Source organism: Orcinus orca, chromosome 12 (genome assembly GCF_937001465.1).
Source record: "Orcinus orca chromosome 12, mOrcOrc1.1, whole genome shotgun sequence".
Classification (NCBI taxonomy): Eukaryota; Metazoa; Chordata; class Mammalia; order Artiodactyla; family Delphinidae; genus Orcinus; species Orcinus orca.
In genome coordinates, this window is record NC_064570.1 from 63,080,913 (window position 1) to 63,096,923 (window position 16,011).

At 37.4% G+C, this 16,011-nt stretch overlaps 1 long non-coding RNA gene across 1 annotated transcript in view; it reads right to left on the reverse strand.

The window, feature by feature from the left end:
• Positions 1-16,011, reverse strand: part of LOC125960659 (uncharacterized) — a 107,876-nt gene that overhangs the window by 17,884 nt on the left and 73,981 nt on the right. The gene's annotated exons all lie outside the window — the stretch shown is intronic.

Sequence of the window (16,011 nt, forward strand, 5' to 3'; positions counted from 1 at the left end):
GTCTAACTCCAAGACACATTATAAAACTGAATAAAATCAAAGAGAAGGTGGGTAACGAAGGTGGGTAAATCACAAGTCTAGTATGAAAGTTACAGAAAAAAGTATTAAAAATAACTACAAAACAATAATTTGTAAATGGATATGCAGTATATATAGATGAAAAATGAAATCAAAAACAAAATATATGAGGAGATAGAAAATTGTAGAACATTAGTATGTGTTTGGAGTTATTATCAACTTAAAGTAGATTGTTGTAAATATAATACATTTTCTGTAAGCCTAATGGCAACCACAAAGCAAACACCTATTTTAGATATATAAAAAATACTAAAAAAAGAATTAAGACATACCACTATTAAAAACATCATAAAGTCACCAAGGAAGAGAGTAACAGAAAAAAGAAGGAACAAAGAAATTACAAAACAGCTACAAAACAGTTAAACAAATGGCAATAGTAAATCCATGTCTACCAAAATTACTTTGAATGTAAATGCACTAACTTCTCCAATCAAAAGAGATAAATGGCTGAATGGATTAAAAAATAAGACCCAACTTTATGCTGCCTACAAGCAACTCATTTTAGCTTTAAGGACACACACAGGCTCCAAATGAAGGGATGGAAAATGATATTCCAAGCAAATGGAACCCAAAAGAGAGAAGGTCGCTATACTTAGACAAAGTAGATTTTAAGTCAAAAACTTTAACAAGAAACAGATACATAATGATAAAGGGATCAATTCATCAAGAGAATATAACAATTATAAATATATATGCACCCAGTATCAGAGCACCTAAATATATTTAGCAAATACTACAGAATGGGAGAAATAGACAATAATATTAGGGGACTTCAATGCCCTACTTAAACTACTGGAAGATCATCCAGACAGAAAATCAGTAAAGAAACGTTGGACGTGAACTATACCTTAGATCAAATGGACCTGACAGACATGTGTAAAACATTTCCCCCAACAGCAGCAGAATACATATTCTTCTCAAGTGTACCTGTAGTTTTCTCCAGGATAGATATATGTTAGGACACAAAACACGCCTTAGCAAATACAAGATTGAAATCATACCAAGTATCTTTTCCAACCACAACGGTATGAAACTAGAGATCAGTAACAGGAGGAAAACTGAAAACATAATAAATGTGTGGAAATTAAACAACCACTCCCAAACAACCAATGAGTCAAAGAAGAAATCAGAAGGGAAATAAAAAATTATCTTGAAACAAATGCAAATACAAAATACCAAAACTTATGGGATGCAGCAAAAGCAACAAACTTTTATGACAAAAACTCTCAACAAAGTGGGTATAGAGGGAACAGACCTCAACATAATAAAGGCCATAAATAACATCACACTCAATGGTTAAATGTTAAAACCTTTCCTACTAAGATCAGGAACAAGACAAGGGTGCTCATTTTACCACTCCTGTTCAACACAGTACTGGAAGTTCTAGCCAGAGCAATTATGTAAGAAAAATAATAAATAAATAAGAGGTGTCCAAATTGGAGAAGAGGAAGTAAAAGTGTCTCTGTTTGCAGGTGACATCTTATACATAGAAAGCCCGAAAGATGCCACCAAAACACTGTTAACACTAAAAAGTGAATTTTTAAAAGTTGCAGGACACAGACATCAACATAAAAAAATCAGCTGTGGGGCTTCCCTGGTGGCGCAGTGGTGGAGAGTCCGCCTGCCGATGCAGGGGACACGGGTTCACGCCCTGGTCCGGCAAGATCCCACGTGCCGCAGAGTGGCTGGGCCCGTGAACCATGGCCACTGAGCCTGCGCATCCAGAGCCAGTGCTCTGCAACGGGAGAGGCCACAGCAGTGAGCGGCCCACGTACCGCAAAAAAAAATCAGCTGTGTTTCTATGTACTAACAACAAACTATCTGAAAAAGAAATAAAACAACCCCATTTCAACAGAATCACAAATAATAAAATACTTAGGAATAAATTTAACCAAAGAGGTTGTAGTGTAAGTGTCTGACAGTTTTTTGTTTATTTTTTGTTTTTATCATAATGCAAGTGCCTAACTTAAGCTCTGATTGCTAAGGAATCCAATTCAAAGACAGCTCTCTTGACTAAACACACTGCCAGCCACATGACTAGGTAAGAGCCAGGCTTCACACCACATCCACCTCACCCCTACTGCACCAAAGTTTGCTTGTTTTAGAGATCTTTGATTCACTTAGATAACTGACTGTTGGCTGTTTGTTTTTCTCTTCTTGAACATTAATTCCTGATCTTATGCTTTAAATTCACCAGTAAAGAATGAACCCACGAAACCACAGGCCCCCACTATTGATCCCAAAAAAAGCAGAGCTCCCAGGCCTGAGTGTGTGTGTTCTCTCTCTCTCCCCACCTGCCCTCATTCCACCTGAGGCCTCACTGTGTGGCCTCAGGTATGCCACGTACTCTCCAAGACCTGTGAGTAATAAACCCTGTAGTTTCACAGTGTCTTGATGTTAACTGCTGAGGGCATCTTGCAGTCATAATAATAACCACAAGGGCTGGTCCAGCCATAACATTGGTTCCAAAAGGGGAAAAGTCTAGGGGGAGCTTGCCTCAGGCCCAGGTAGGCACCCAACCCTGGTATTTCTAGCCAAGAGCAACACTATCAATAGGCTGGGATCAGCACAAAACAGAGGTGAAAAATCTGTGCTGAAAATTACAAGAGCTTGATCAAAGAAATTAAAGGAGTCACATGCAAGTGGAAAGCTATCCCATGTTTTATGAATTGGAATAATTAATGTTGTTAAAATGTCCATACTCAAAGCCATTTATAGATTCAATGCAATCTCTATCAAAATTCCAATGGCATTTTTTACAGAAGGGCAAAACAATCTTAAAATGTCTATGATTTTTTTGGATAGACACCAAAAGTAATCAAAACAGTTTGGTACTGGCATAAAAATAGACACATAGACCAACTGAAAAGAATCAAGAGTCCAGAAATAAACCAAAGCATATACAGTGAATGAATATTTGATAAGGGAGACAAGAATACTCAATGGGGAAAGCTTAGTCTCTTCAATAAATGGTGTTAAGAAAACTGGATATTCACAGGCAAAAGGATAAAATTCAACTCATATTCTATAACACTCACAAAATTAATGCAAAATGGATTAATGAATTAAATGTAAGACCCCAAACTATAAACCCATTAGAAGAAAACAGAAAAAGCTCTTTGACATTAGTCTTGGCAATGACTTTTTGGATATGACACCAAAAGTGTAAGCAACAAATGCAAAAATAAACAAGTAGGACTACATCAAATTAAAACGTTTTAGCACAGCTAAAGAAATCATCAATAAAAAGAAAAGGAAATCTAGGAAACAGGAGAAAATATTTGCAAACCATCTGTGGGATAAAGGGTTAATACAAATCAATAGCTCATACAACTCCGTAGTTAAAAAAAAAAAAAAATCCAGTTAAAAAATGAGAAGGATTTGAATAGACATTTTTTTCAAAGAAGATATACAAGTACATGAAAAGATGCCCATCACTAATCATCAAGGAAATGTAAATCAAAACCACAATGAGATATCTCACACCGTTAAAATGGCTTTCATCAAAAAAATAAGAAACAAGTGTTCCTGAAGATGTGGAGAAAAGGGAACCTTTGTGCATTGTTTGTGGGTATGTAAATTGATGCAGCGACTACGGAAAACAGAATGGAGATCCCTCAAAACAGTAAAAATAGAACTACCATATAATTCAGCAATTTCTGGGTATTTATCCAAAGGAAACAAAATCACTATCTTAAAGAGATATTTGCACCCTCATGTCCATTGCAGTGTTATTTACAATAGACAAGACAGAAACAACGTAAGTATTCACTGATGGATGAATAAACAAAGAAAATATGGTATACATATACAATGGAATATTGTTTAGCCATAAGAAGGAAGGAAATCCTGCCTTTTGTGACAACACAGTTGGACCTTGAGGGCATAAGCCAAGTGAAATAAGTCAGAGAAGAGAAAGACAAATGCTGTATGTTCTCACTTATATATGGAATCTAAAAAAGCTGAACTCATAGAAAGAAAGCAGAATGGTGGCTGCCAGGAGTTGAGGGGTGGGGGAATGTTGGTCAAAGGGTACAAACTTACAGCTATAAGATGAATAAGTTCTGGAGATCTAATATAAGATGGTGACTACAGTTAACAACAGAGTATTATACACTTGAAAGTTAAGACAGTAGATCTTAAATAAATAAATAAATACAATTTTAAAAAGGGCAAAATTCCTTTAAAAAAAAAAAAACTGTAGATATGGAGGAACCTATATATGCAGTCGCCCTATATGTGGAGGGCCTACTATAAGTTTATATTTGGATTTTCAACTTCATGGAGGCTTGGCAACCCAACCGTTGCATTGTTCAAGGATCAGCGGTATATCTAAAAGAAGTACATACAACAAAAAGGAAGGCAGGGAAGTTAAGTCAAAGGCATTGGAAAGCAAGAAAATCTTGCAAAAGCATTGACTTTAAACAAATAACAATATCAACAATGACAAAAATAATAATGACTATTTATGAAAATACATAAAATGAATGACTAAAGGGGATCATCATAACGGAAAGTATTCTAAGATCCTAAGATTCTGCCAAATATCTGTCTTAAAATACATAAAGCAAAATTTTTTTAATTTTTTAAAATATTGAAAATAAGTGGAATGAAAAACTGGCATAGTAAAAATAGCTTAACAGATCAAGTGGGCCAGAGCATTTTAAAATTTTCCACTAAGGGCCATTAATAGCAGAATACAATTGAGCATTTTTACTTCAGTCAATATCCATATTTGTTTAAATATAAAGGTATAGATTCCTCAACAGAAAATAAATATTTTAGTAAAATTAATAATGTTTTGTGTTTATGCTGTGACTTTACCTACTCCACGCATATCTCTATAAGCCTCTGAGTTGTGTTTATCACAGAAAATATCCTTGCCTTCACAGCTTACAGTACAGTTTTACAGTTGCATTACTTCAAACTGTCAAGAAACATATTATTCTCAGGATAGTAAATTTAGCCTTCATATTTAGACCTCACAAAGTAACACATAAACACATGCACATGAACTATGGTATGACCTTTTGAGGTTGTCCAAAACACAAGGACATGATCTTCCGAATATTATTAAAAGAACTTTACTTCATAATCAATTTATATACAGCAAGAAAAGGATGGTTCCAAGTAGGAATTTTAGTAACAAAATTCTTTAATATGTTAAAAGAGAGAAAACTAAATTATCATCTGCAAAAATGACAAAAAGATACCAAAGAAATTGTCATCTTTAGAAAATTAAATGTAGAATGATATTTCTTCAACATGTACAGGACAAGAAGTTCTATGCTCTCCACTTACCATGCCATACTATTTGAAACTTCTTGTCAGTGTGATAAGTAACAGTAGAAATAATTTGTAAAGGAAGGCATTCAGAATATGCCACTATCTACCTAAAAAATGCAAAGGAAAAAATTAAACTTAAAAGCACTTAAAATAAAAAAATGGTATATGTTAGATGTGAAATATAAAGAAATAAAAAGTTTCCTTGGATACCTAATATCTAAGATGTGAGTCTCTATAGCAACCAATGTCTATAATATATAGGAATTAATTTTATAAGAAATATTTATGAAAGTTATCACATAACTTCACGAAAGAAGAATATTTTAAAAGGTAAATAAAAGGAGAGAGATATATCAGATTTCTGGATGAAAAGATGGGATGGTATAAAGGTATCCATTTCCAAAAATTACTTGTAAACATAATGAAATTCTAATCAGTATCTGAAAAAGATGTATTTCAAACTTGACAAAAATGTTTCTAAGGCTTATCTGAAAAAATAGATGGTGCTGTTCTTATGCCCTATCCCTTAGAGAAGGTCATGCTTGAGAGAAGCATTTGGAATATGTTCTACATGTCCCTGAAGATATTACATATATGGACAGAAAATTGGTATGCTACTGTTGTTAGGTTAACTGCATATCTTGATAGATGTCCTATTCCATACTATTTTCTTACAATCCTACTAAGTAGGAAATTGTGTTTCAAAACTTAAGGTACACTAAATAGATCTTGGTACTCAGAATTGCAAATAAACAGTTGACTGAGCTTCAACATCTAACTTTTTCTTTCATAAATGGGAACTAAGATAAACACTGATATAATTTTCTAGGAACTTTACATGCATTTCCTCACACAATCTTTTATGCAAACACCATGAGATAAATATATCAGCAGTTCCATGAGAAAATTAAAGCTCAGAGAAATTCAACACCAGTTTTTCAACTATTTATTGGTGAACTTGATCAATCCCAGGACTTTTGGGCTTTAAATTCAGGCCTCTTCCTTGTTGCTGTCATTCGCTTATGGTTTTATTGTTTCTTTTAACTCTTTAATCATTTTTAGTATTCTTACTTCAAATATTTTTTCTAGTTAGGTCGTTCTGCTCTTCATTCTACCTGACAATTCTCATGTTACTTTATTTGCTGTGCATTAGCAATTTTTGTTTAGTTGAAATTCTATTTATTTATTTAATTTATTATTTTCAATAGGAGGCCCTATTGTTGTGAAAATGTCACTTCAGAGATGTTTTTGGCTTGTTTATTCAGGGAATTTCAAGGGCTTCAATGATCCTGGACCAATTTCTACACTGAATTTTTGCCATGTGGTTCTCAGCCATGTGGGGTATGTGCATTATCTCTCCATACCTACATGTAAGGTATGCCTGGGATTCCAATTTCCCCTCAGTGACATTTTCTCTTAAGAGACAGATACAACAAATCCCCTTACCTTTTTACAGGAAGAGGTGGGGGAGTGAGGAGTACTGAGTTTTCTGCAGGTCCTTACCCTGAAGTAGCCCTGAGGCATGCTGTCCATCCTTGTAAATCTTCACAAGCTTCAGAGCCCACTTCTCCAGCCCCTACGAAACCTTCTAGAACCCCAATCCCTCGACCATTTGGGTATCAGCCCTACCACTTTTGCACTGGTTTTGTAACTGATTTCAAGCAAATGCAGATTCACTTGTTATTATTTTTAGCTTATTTAATTTTTTTATTCTAGCACTTCCATATGTCCTCTTCTTTCTCTTTCCACATGAGCTGAGTCTTGCAACCTCATACTCTTCCCTCATTTTTTTGGCTCTATTGACTGAGAAATCTTTCTCTCTAACCTTTTTTTTTTTTTTTTAATCCCATCCATATTTTTTCTCTTACCTCTTCCTCATTTATTGATTTCTTCTATCTTCTCCCCTTTCCCTGGGGTGCTTCTTCCTCTTTACCTATGTTCAACATCAGCCAACCCTATTCTCTGTCATTTTTTCCACTTTTCATGAAACATTATCTATTAGCTATACATTTTGTTTGGTTGTCTCTTGTTATACAAGGATAAAAGTCACAGCTGGAATATTATGCTATTTTTTGTGTGTTTCATTGGTTTGCTCAGAACACTACAAGAAATTATAACCAAAATGGGGCTTTAGGGATCAAATTATGATGAAAAAGTAATTAAGTGAATTAACTGCAACTTGGAGTTTGAATGTACAGAACTCTTTCAGGTAATTAGCACACCTACAGGCTAGGCACTATTATTTAGGGTGTAACAAAGTGTGAAGCTTAAACTGAAATCAGATAATTTATGGAAAAACTCTTTCTCAACTGTAAGTTCTAAAATAATATCAATCATTTCATTTTTAATGTTAAGATATGTTAAATATGTCAATACAGCTTTAGAACGAAGATATTCTGTAAACGTGGCTAATTCTAATATACAAAGTTAGGTAAAAAGTACTGCGAACATAGTTTGATTTATGTAAGGATAGGGTTGCTCTATCATTTGGAGGTCACCTTTGAGCAGGACCTCAGTTTGTATAATAGAAAGAACAATAGCTCACACTTACTGTGTAGTTACCATGTGTGACTTACCTTTAATCATTCATCTCCTTCTAAAATGACCCTAAGAGATAGGTTATATTATTATTTCATCTTGCATATGAGAAACTAAGGCACAGACAGGTTAAGTAACTTGTTCAAGGTCACACAGATTATTGAGGTTTGGAGTTGGGATTTGAAATTAGACAAATTGGCTTCATTCTGGGCTTTGAAGAAACATTACACTTTCAAGAACTATACTTAAAGTCTAAAGCAACCACATTATAAGAACCATGAAGTCCTTGGATAAGTGATATTAATTGAAACCTATCTTTCAGTTAAGTATATATTAATATTTTAATTATTTTATATCTATAATTTACACGAAGAGATAAAACTTGCACTTTTTTTTTAAACCAAAAAGGTATTCCTTAATATATTGCCATTATGGTTGTGTGTTGTCCCAGTTGAACGGAAGCATTTTAGAAATACCATCAGAAGAGAAGCAGAGATCATTAGGATTGTCTATGAAGAGAAATTAAAGGAAAGACTCACCACAGGGCCATTTTTACCTGGCCTTGGTCCAAGAATTCATTATAGCTACCTGTGACTTTATTAAGATAAAGACAAATAGAGAGACAGAAATGAAAACAACAACCACATACAAAGGAACTTATTTTGACAATCACTATTCTCAGGTACTAAAATAAAAATAAGAGATTTTTTAATATTTCATATGCAACATTTTTAATTTGTGTATTTCATAATTATTGTACTGTATTTTCTTGATTACACAAACAATATATGTTAAGTATTCAAAGTTTGGAAAGCAAAGAAAAGAAAAAAGAAAGAAAGGCAAGAAAAAGAAACCAAGGAAGAAAGGAAAGGAGGGAGGAAGGAGAAATGGAAGGAAGGAGAGAGGATGGGAAGGATGGATGAAGGAAAGAAAGGGAAGAAAGAGAGAAAAGAGAAGGAGAGAGGAAAAGAAATAAAAAAATAAAGGAGGAAGACGAGGGGAAGATGGCAGAAGAGTAAGACACAGAGATCACCTTCCTCCCCACTGATACACCAGAAATACATCTACACGTGGAATAACTCCTAGAGAACACCTACTGAACACTGGCAGAAGACCTCAGACCACCCAAAAGGCAAGAAACTCCCCACGTACCAGGGTAGGGCAAGAGAAAAAAGAATAAATGGAGACAAAAGAATAGGGACGGGACCCACACCAGTGGGAGGGAGCTGTGAAGGAGGAAAGGTTTCCACACACTAGGAAGCCCCTTCACGGGCGGAGACTGCGGGTGGCGGAGGGGGGAAACTTCGGAGCCACGGAGGAGAGCGCAGCAACAGGGGTGTGGAGGGCAAAGCAGAGAGATTCCCGCACAGAGGATTGGTGCCGACCGGCACTGACCAGCCAGAGACGCTTGTCTGCTCACCCAACGGGGCGGGCGGGGCTGGGAGCTGAGACTCGGGATTTGGTCGGAGCGCCGGGAGAGGACTGGGGTTGGCAGCGTGAACAAAGCCTGCAGGGGGTGAGTGCGCCACGGCTAGACGGGAGGGAGTCCGGGGAAAAGTCTGGACCTGCCAAAGAGGCAAGAGACCTTTTCTTCCCTCTTTGTTTCCCGGTGCGCGAGAAGAGGGGATTAAGAGCGCTGCTTAAAGGAGCTCCAGAGACAAACGCGAGCCACGGCTAAAAGCGCGGACCCCAGAGACAGGCATGACATGCTAAGGCTGCTGCTGCCGCCACCAAGAAGCCTGTGTGCGAGCACAGGTCACTATCCACACCCCCGTTCTGGGGAGACTGTGCAGCCCGCCACTGCCAGGGTCCCGGGATCCAGGGACAACTTCCCCGGGAGAACGCAGCACAGCGTGCCTCAGGCTGGTGCAACGTCACAACGGCCTCTGCCGCCGCAGGCTCGCCCTGCACTCCATACCCCTCCCTCCCCTCGGCCTGAGTGAACCAGAGTCCCCAAAGCAGCTACTCCTTTAACCCCATCCTGTCTGACTGAAGAACAGATGCCCTCTGGCAACCTACACGCAGAGGCAGGGCCAAATCCAAAGCTGAACCCCGGGAGCTGTGCGAACAAAGAAGAGAAAGGGAAATCTCTCCCAGCAGCCTCAGAAGCAGCGGATTAAAGCTCCACAATCAACTTGATGTACCCTGCATCTGTGGAATACATGAATAGACAACGAATCATCCCAAATTGAGGCGGTGGACTTTGAGAGCAAGATTTATGATTTTTTCCACTTTTCCTCTTTTTGTGAGTGTGTATGTGTACGCTTCTGTGTGAGATTTTCTCTGTATAGCTTTGCTTCCACCATTTGTCCTAGGGCTCTATCCGTCCGTTTTTTAGTTCCTTCAAAAAAAAATTTTTTTTCTTAATAATTATTTTTTATTTTAATAACTATTTTATCTTACTTTATTTTATCTTCTTTCTTTCTTTCCTTCCCTCCTTCCTCCCTCCCTCCCTCCCTCCCTCCTTCCTCCCTCCCTCCCTTCCTTCCTTTCTTTCTTCTACTAATTCTTTCTTTCTACTTTTTCTCCCTTTTATTCTGAGCCGTGTGGATGAAAGGCTCTTGGTGCTCCAGCCAGGAGTCAGTGCTGTGCCTCTGAGGTGGGAGAGCCAACTTCAGGACACTGGTCCACATGAGACCTCCCAGCTCCACATAATATCAAATGGCAAAAATCTCCCAGAGATCTCCATCTCAAGACCAGCACCCAGCTTCACTCAACGAAGAGCAAGCTACAGTGCTGGACACCCTATGTCAAACAACTAGCAAGACAGGAACACCACCCCACCCATTAGCAGAAAGGCTGCCTGAAATCATAAGGCCACAGACACCCCAAAACACACCACCAGACGTGGACCTGCCCACCAGAAAGACAAGATCCAGCTTCATCCACCAGAACACAGGCACTAGTCCCCTACACCAGGAAGCCTAAACAACCCACTGAACCAACTTTAGCCACTGGGGACAGACACCAAAAACAACGGGAACTACAAACCTGCAGCTTGCAAAATGGAGACCCCAAATACAGTAAGATAAGCAAAATGAGAAGACTGAAAAACACACAGCAGATGAAGGAGCAAGATAAAAACCCACCAGACCTAACAAATGAAGAGGAAATAGACAGTGTACCTGAAAAAGAATTCAGAATAATGATAGTAAAGATGATCCAAAATCTTGGAAATAGAATAGACAAAATGCAAGAAACATTTAACAAGGACCTAGAAGAACTAAAGATGAAACAAGCAACGATGAACAACACAATAAATGAAATTAAAAATACTCTAGATGGGATCAATAGCAGAATAACTGAGGCAGAAGAATGGATAAGTGACCTGGAAGATAAAATAGTGGAAATAGCTACTGCAGAGCAGAATAAAGAAAAAAGAATGAAAAGAACTGAGGACAGTCTCAGAGACCTCTGGAACAACATTAAACACACCGACATTCGAATTATAGGGGTTCCAGAAGTAGAAGAGAAAAAGAAAGGGACTGAGAAAATATTTGAAGAGATTATAGTTGAAAACTTCCTTAATATGGGAAGGGAAATAGTTAATCAAGTCCAGGAAGCACAGAGAGTCCCATACAGGATAAATCCAAGGAGAAACATGCCAAGACACATATTAATCAAACTGTCAAAAATTAAATACAAAGAAAACATATTAAAAGCAGCAAGGAAAAAACAACAAATAAAACACAAAGAAATCCCCATAAGGTTAACAGCTGATCTTTCAGCAGAAACTCTGCAAGCAAGAAGGGACTGGCAGGACATACTTAAAGTGATGAAGGAGAAAAACCTGCAACCAAGATTACTCTACCCAGCAAGGATCTCATTCAGATTTGATGGAGAGATTAAAACCTTTACAGACAAGCAAAAGCTGAGAGTTCAGCATCACCAAACCAGCTTTACAACAAATGCTAAAGGAACTTCTTTAGGCAAGAAACACCAGAGAAGGAAGAGACCTACAATAACAAACCCAAAACAATTAAGAAAATGGGAATAGGAACATACATATCGATAATTATCTTAAATGTAAATGGACTAAATGCTCCCATCAAAAGACACAGATTGGCTGAATGGATACAAAAACAAGACCCTTATATATGCTGTCTACAAGAGACCCACTTCAGACCTAGAGACACATACAGACTGAAAGTAAGGGTATGGAAAAAGATATTCCATGCAAATGGAAACCAAAAGAAAGCTGCAGTAGCAATTCTCATATCAGACAAAATAGACTTTAAAATAAAGACTATTACATGAGGCAAAGAAGGACACTATATAATGATCAAGGGATCAGTCAAAAAAGAAGATATAACAATTGTAAATATTTATGCACCCAACATAGGAGCACCTCAATACATAGGCAAATACTAACAGCCATGAAAGGGGAAATCGACAGTAACACATTCATAGTAGGGGACGTTAACACCCCACTTTCACCAATGGACAGATCATCCAAAATGAAAATAAATGAGGAAACACAAGCTTTAAATGAAACATTAAAGAAGATGGACTTAATTGATATTTATAGGACATTCCATCCAAAACCAACAGAATACACATTATTCTCAAGTGCTCATGGAACATTCTCCAGGATAGATCATATCTTGGGTCACAAATCAAGCCTCGGTAAACTTAAGAAAATTGAAATTGTATCAAGTATCCTTTTCGACCACAATGCTATGAGACTAGATATCAATTACAGAAAAAGATCTGTAAAAAATATGAACACATGGAGGATAAACAATACACTACTTAATAATGAAGTGATCACTGAAGAAATCAAATAGGAAATCAAAAAATACCTAGAAACAAATGACAATGGAGACACGACGACCCAAAACCTATGGGATGCAGCAAAAGCCGTTCTAAGAGGGAAGTTTATAGCAACACAATCCTACCTTAACAAACAGGAAACATCTCGAATAAACAGGCTAACCTTGCACCTAAAGCAGTTAGAGAAAGAAGAACAAAAAAACCCCAAAGTTAGCAGAAGGAAAGAAATCAAAAAGATCAGGTCAGAAATAAATGGAAAAGAAATGAAGGAAACAAGAGCAAAGATCAATAAAACTAAAAGCTGGTTCTTTGAGAACATAAACAAAATTGATAAACCATTAGCCAGACTCATCAAGAAAAAAAGGGAGAAGACTCAAATCAATAGAATTAGAAATGAAAAAGGAGAACTTTTCAACAGACACTGCAGAAATACAAAAGATCATGAGAGATTACTACAAGCAACTCTATGCCAATAAAATGGACAACCTGGAAGAAAGGGACAAATTCTTGGAAATGCACAACCTGCCAAGACTGAATCAGGAAGAAATAGAAATTATGAACAGACCAATCACAAGCACTGAAATTGAAACTGTGATTAAAAATCTTCCAACAAACAAAAGCCCAGGACCAGATGGCTTCACAGGCGAATTCTATCAAACATTTAGAGAAGAGCTAACACCTATCCTTCTGAAACTCTTCCAAAATACAGCAGAGAGAGGAACACTCCCAAACTCATTCTACAAGACCACCATCACCCTGATACCAAAACCAGAGAAGGATGTCACAAAGAAAGAAAACTACAGGCCAATATCACTGATGAACATACATGCAAAAATCCTCAAGAAAATACCAGCAAACAGAATCCAACAGCACATTAAAAGGATCATACACCATGATCAAGTGGGGTTTATTCCAGGAAAGCAAGGATTTTTCAATAAACGCAAATCAATCAACGTGATACACCATATTAACAAACTGAAGGAGAAAAACCATATGATCATCTCAATAGATGCAGAGAAAGCTTTCAACAAAATTCAACACCCATTTATGATAAAATCCCTGCAGAAAGTAGGCACTGAGGGAACTTTCTTCAACATAATAAAGGCCATATATGACAAACACACAGCCAACATCATCCTCAATGGTGAAAAACTGAAAGCATTTCCACTAAGGTCAGGAACAAGACAACGTTGCCCGTTCTCAACACTCTTATTCAACATAGTTTTGGAAGTTTTAGCCACAGCAATCAGAGAAGAAAAGGAAATAAAAGGAATCCAAATCAGAAAAGAAGAAGTAAAGCTGTCACTGTTTGCAGATGACATGACACTATACATAGAGAATCCTAAAGATGCTACCACAAAACTACTAGAGCTAATCAATAAATTTGGTGAAGTAGCAGGATACCAAATTAATGCACAGATATCTCTGGCATTCCTATACACTAATGATGAAAAATCTGGAAGTGAAATCAAGAAAACACTCCCATTTACCACTGCAACAAAAAGAATAAAATATCTAGGAATAAACCTGCCTAAGGAGAAAAAAGACCTGTATGCAGAAAATTATAAGACACTGATGAAAGAAATTAAAGATGATACAAACAGATGGAGAGATATACCATGTTCTTGGACTCGAAGAATCAACATTGTGAAAATGACTCTACTACCCAAAACAATCTACAGATTCAATGCAATCCCTATCAAACTACCACTGGCATTTTTCTCAGAACTAGAGCAAAAAAATTCACAATTTGTGTGGAAACACAAAAGACCCCAAATAGCCAAAGCAATCTTGAGAACGAAAAACGGAGCTGGAGGTATCAGGCTCCCTGACTTCAGACTATACTACAAAGCTACAGTAATCAAGAGAGTATGGTACTGGCACAAAAACAGAAAGATAGATCAATGGAACAGGATAGAAAGCCCAGAGATAAACCCACACACATATCGTCACCTTATGTTTGGTAAAGGAGGCAGGAATGTACAGTGGAGAAAGGAAAGCCTCTTCAATAAGTGGTGCTGGGAAAACTGGACAGGTACATGTAAAAGTATGAGATTTGATCACTCCCTAACACTATACACAAAAATAAGCTCAAAATGGATTAAAGACCTAAATGTAAGGCCAGAAACTATCAAACTCTTAGAGGAAAACATAGGCAGAACACTCTATGACATAAATCACAGCAAGATCCTTTTTGACCCACCTCCTAGAGGAATGGAAATAAAAACAAAAATAAACAAATGGGACCTAATGAAACTTCAAAGCTTTTGCACAGCAAAGGAAACCATAAACAAGACCAAAAGACAATCCTCAGAATGGTAGAAAACATTTGCAAATGAAGCAACTGACAAAGGATTAATCTCCAAAATTTATAAGCAGCTCATGCAGCTCAGTAATCAAAAACCAACCCAATCCAAAAATGGGCATAAGACCTAAACAGACATTTCTCCAAAGAAGATATACAGAATGCCAACAAACACATGAAATAATGCTCAACATCATTTATCATTAGAGAAATGCAAATCAAAACCACAATGAGATATCATCTCACACCGGTCAGAATGGCCATCATCAAAAAATCTAGAAACAATAAATGCTGGAGAGGGTGTGGAGAAAAGGGAACACTCTTGCACTGCTGGTGGGAATGTCAATTGGTACAGCCACTATGGAAAACAGTATGGAGGTTTCTTAAAAAACTAGAAATAGAACTACCACATGACCCAGCAATTCCACTACTGGGCATATACCCTGAGAAAACCATAATTCAAAAAGAGTCATGTACCAAAATGTTCACTGCAGCTCTATTTACAATAGCCCGGAGATGGAAACAACCTAAGTGTCCATCATTGGATGAATGGATAAAGAAGATGTGGCACATATATACAATGGAATTTTACTCAGCCATAAAAGGAAACGAAATTGAGCTATTTGTAATGAGGTGGATGGACCTAGAGTCTGTCATACAGAGTGAAGTAAGTCAGAAAGAGAAAAAAACAAATACCGTATGCTAACACATATATATGGAATTTAAGGGAAAAAAATGTCATGAAGAACCTAGGGGTAAGACAGGAATAAAGACACAGACCTACTAGAGAATGGACTTTAGGATACTGGGAAGGGGAAGGGTAAGCTGTGACAAAGCGAGAGAGTGGCATGGACATATATACACTACCAAACGTAAAACAGATAGCTAGTGGGAAGCAGCCGCATAGCACAGGGAGATCAGCTCGGTGCCTTGTGACCACCTCGAGGGGTGGGATAGGGAGGGTGGGAGGGAGGGAGACGCAAGAGGGAAGAGCTATGGGAACATATGTATATGTAAAACTGATTCACTTT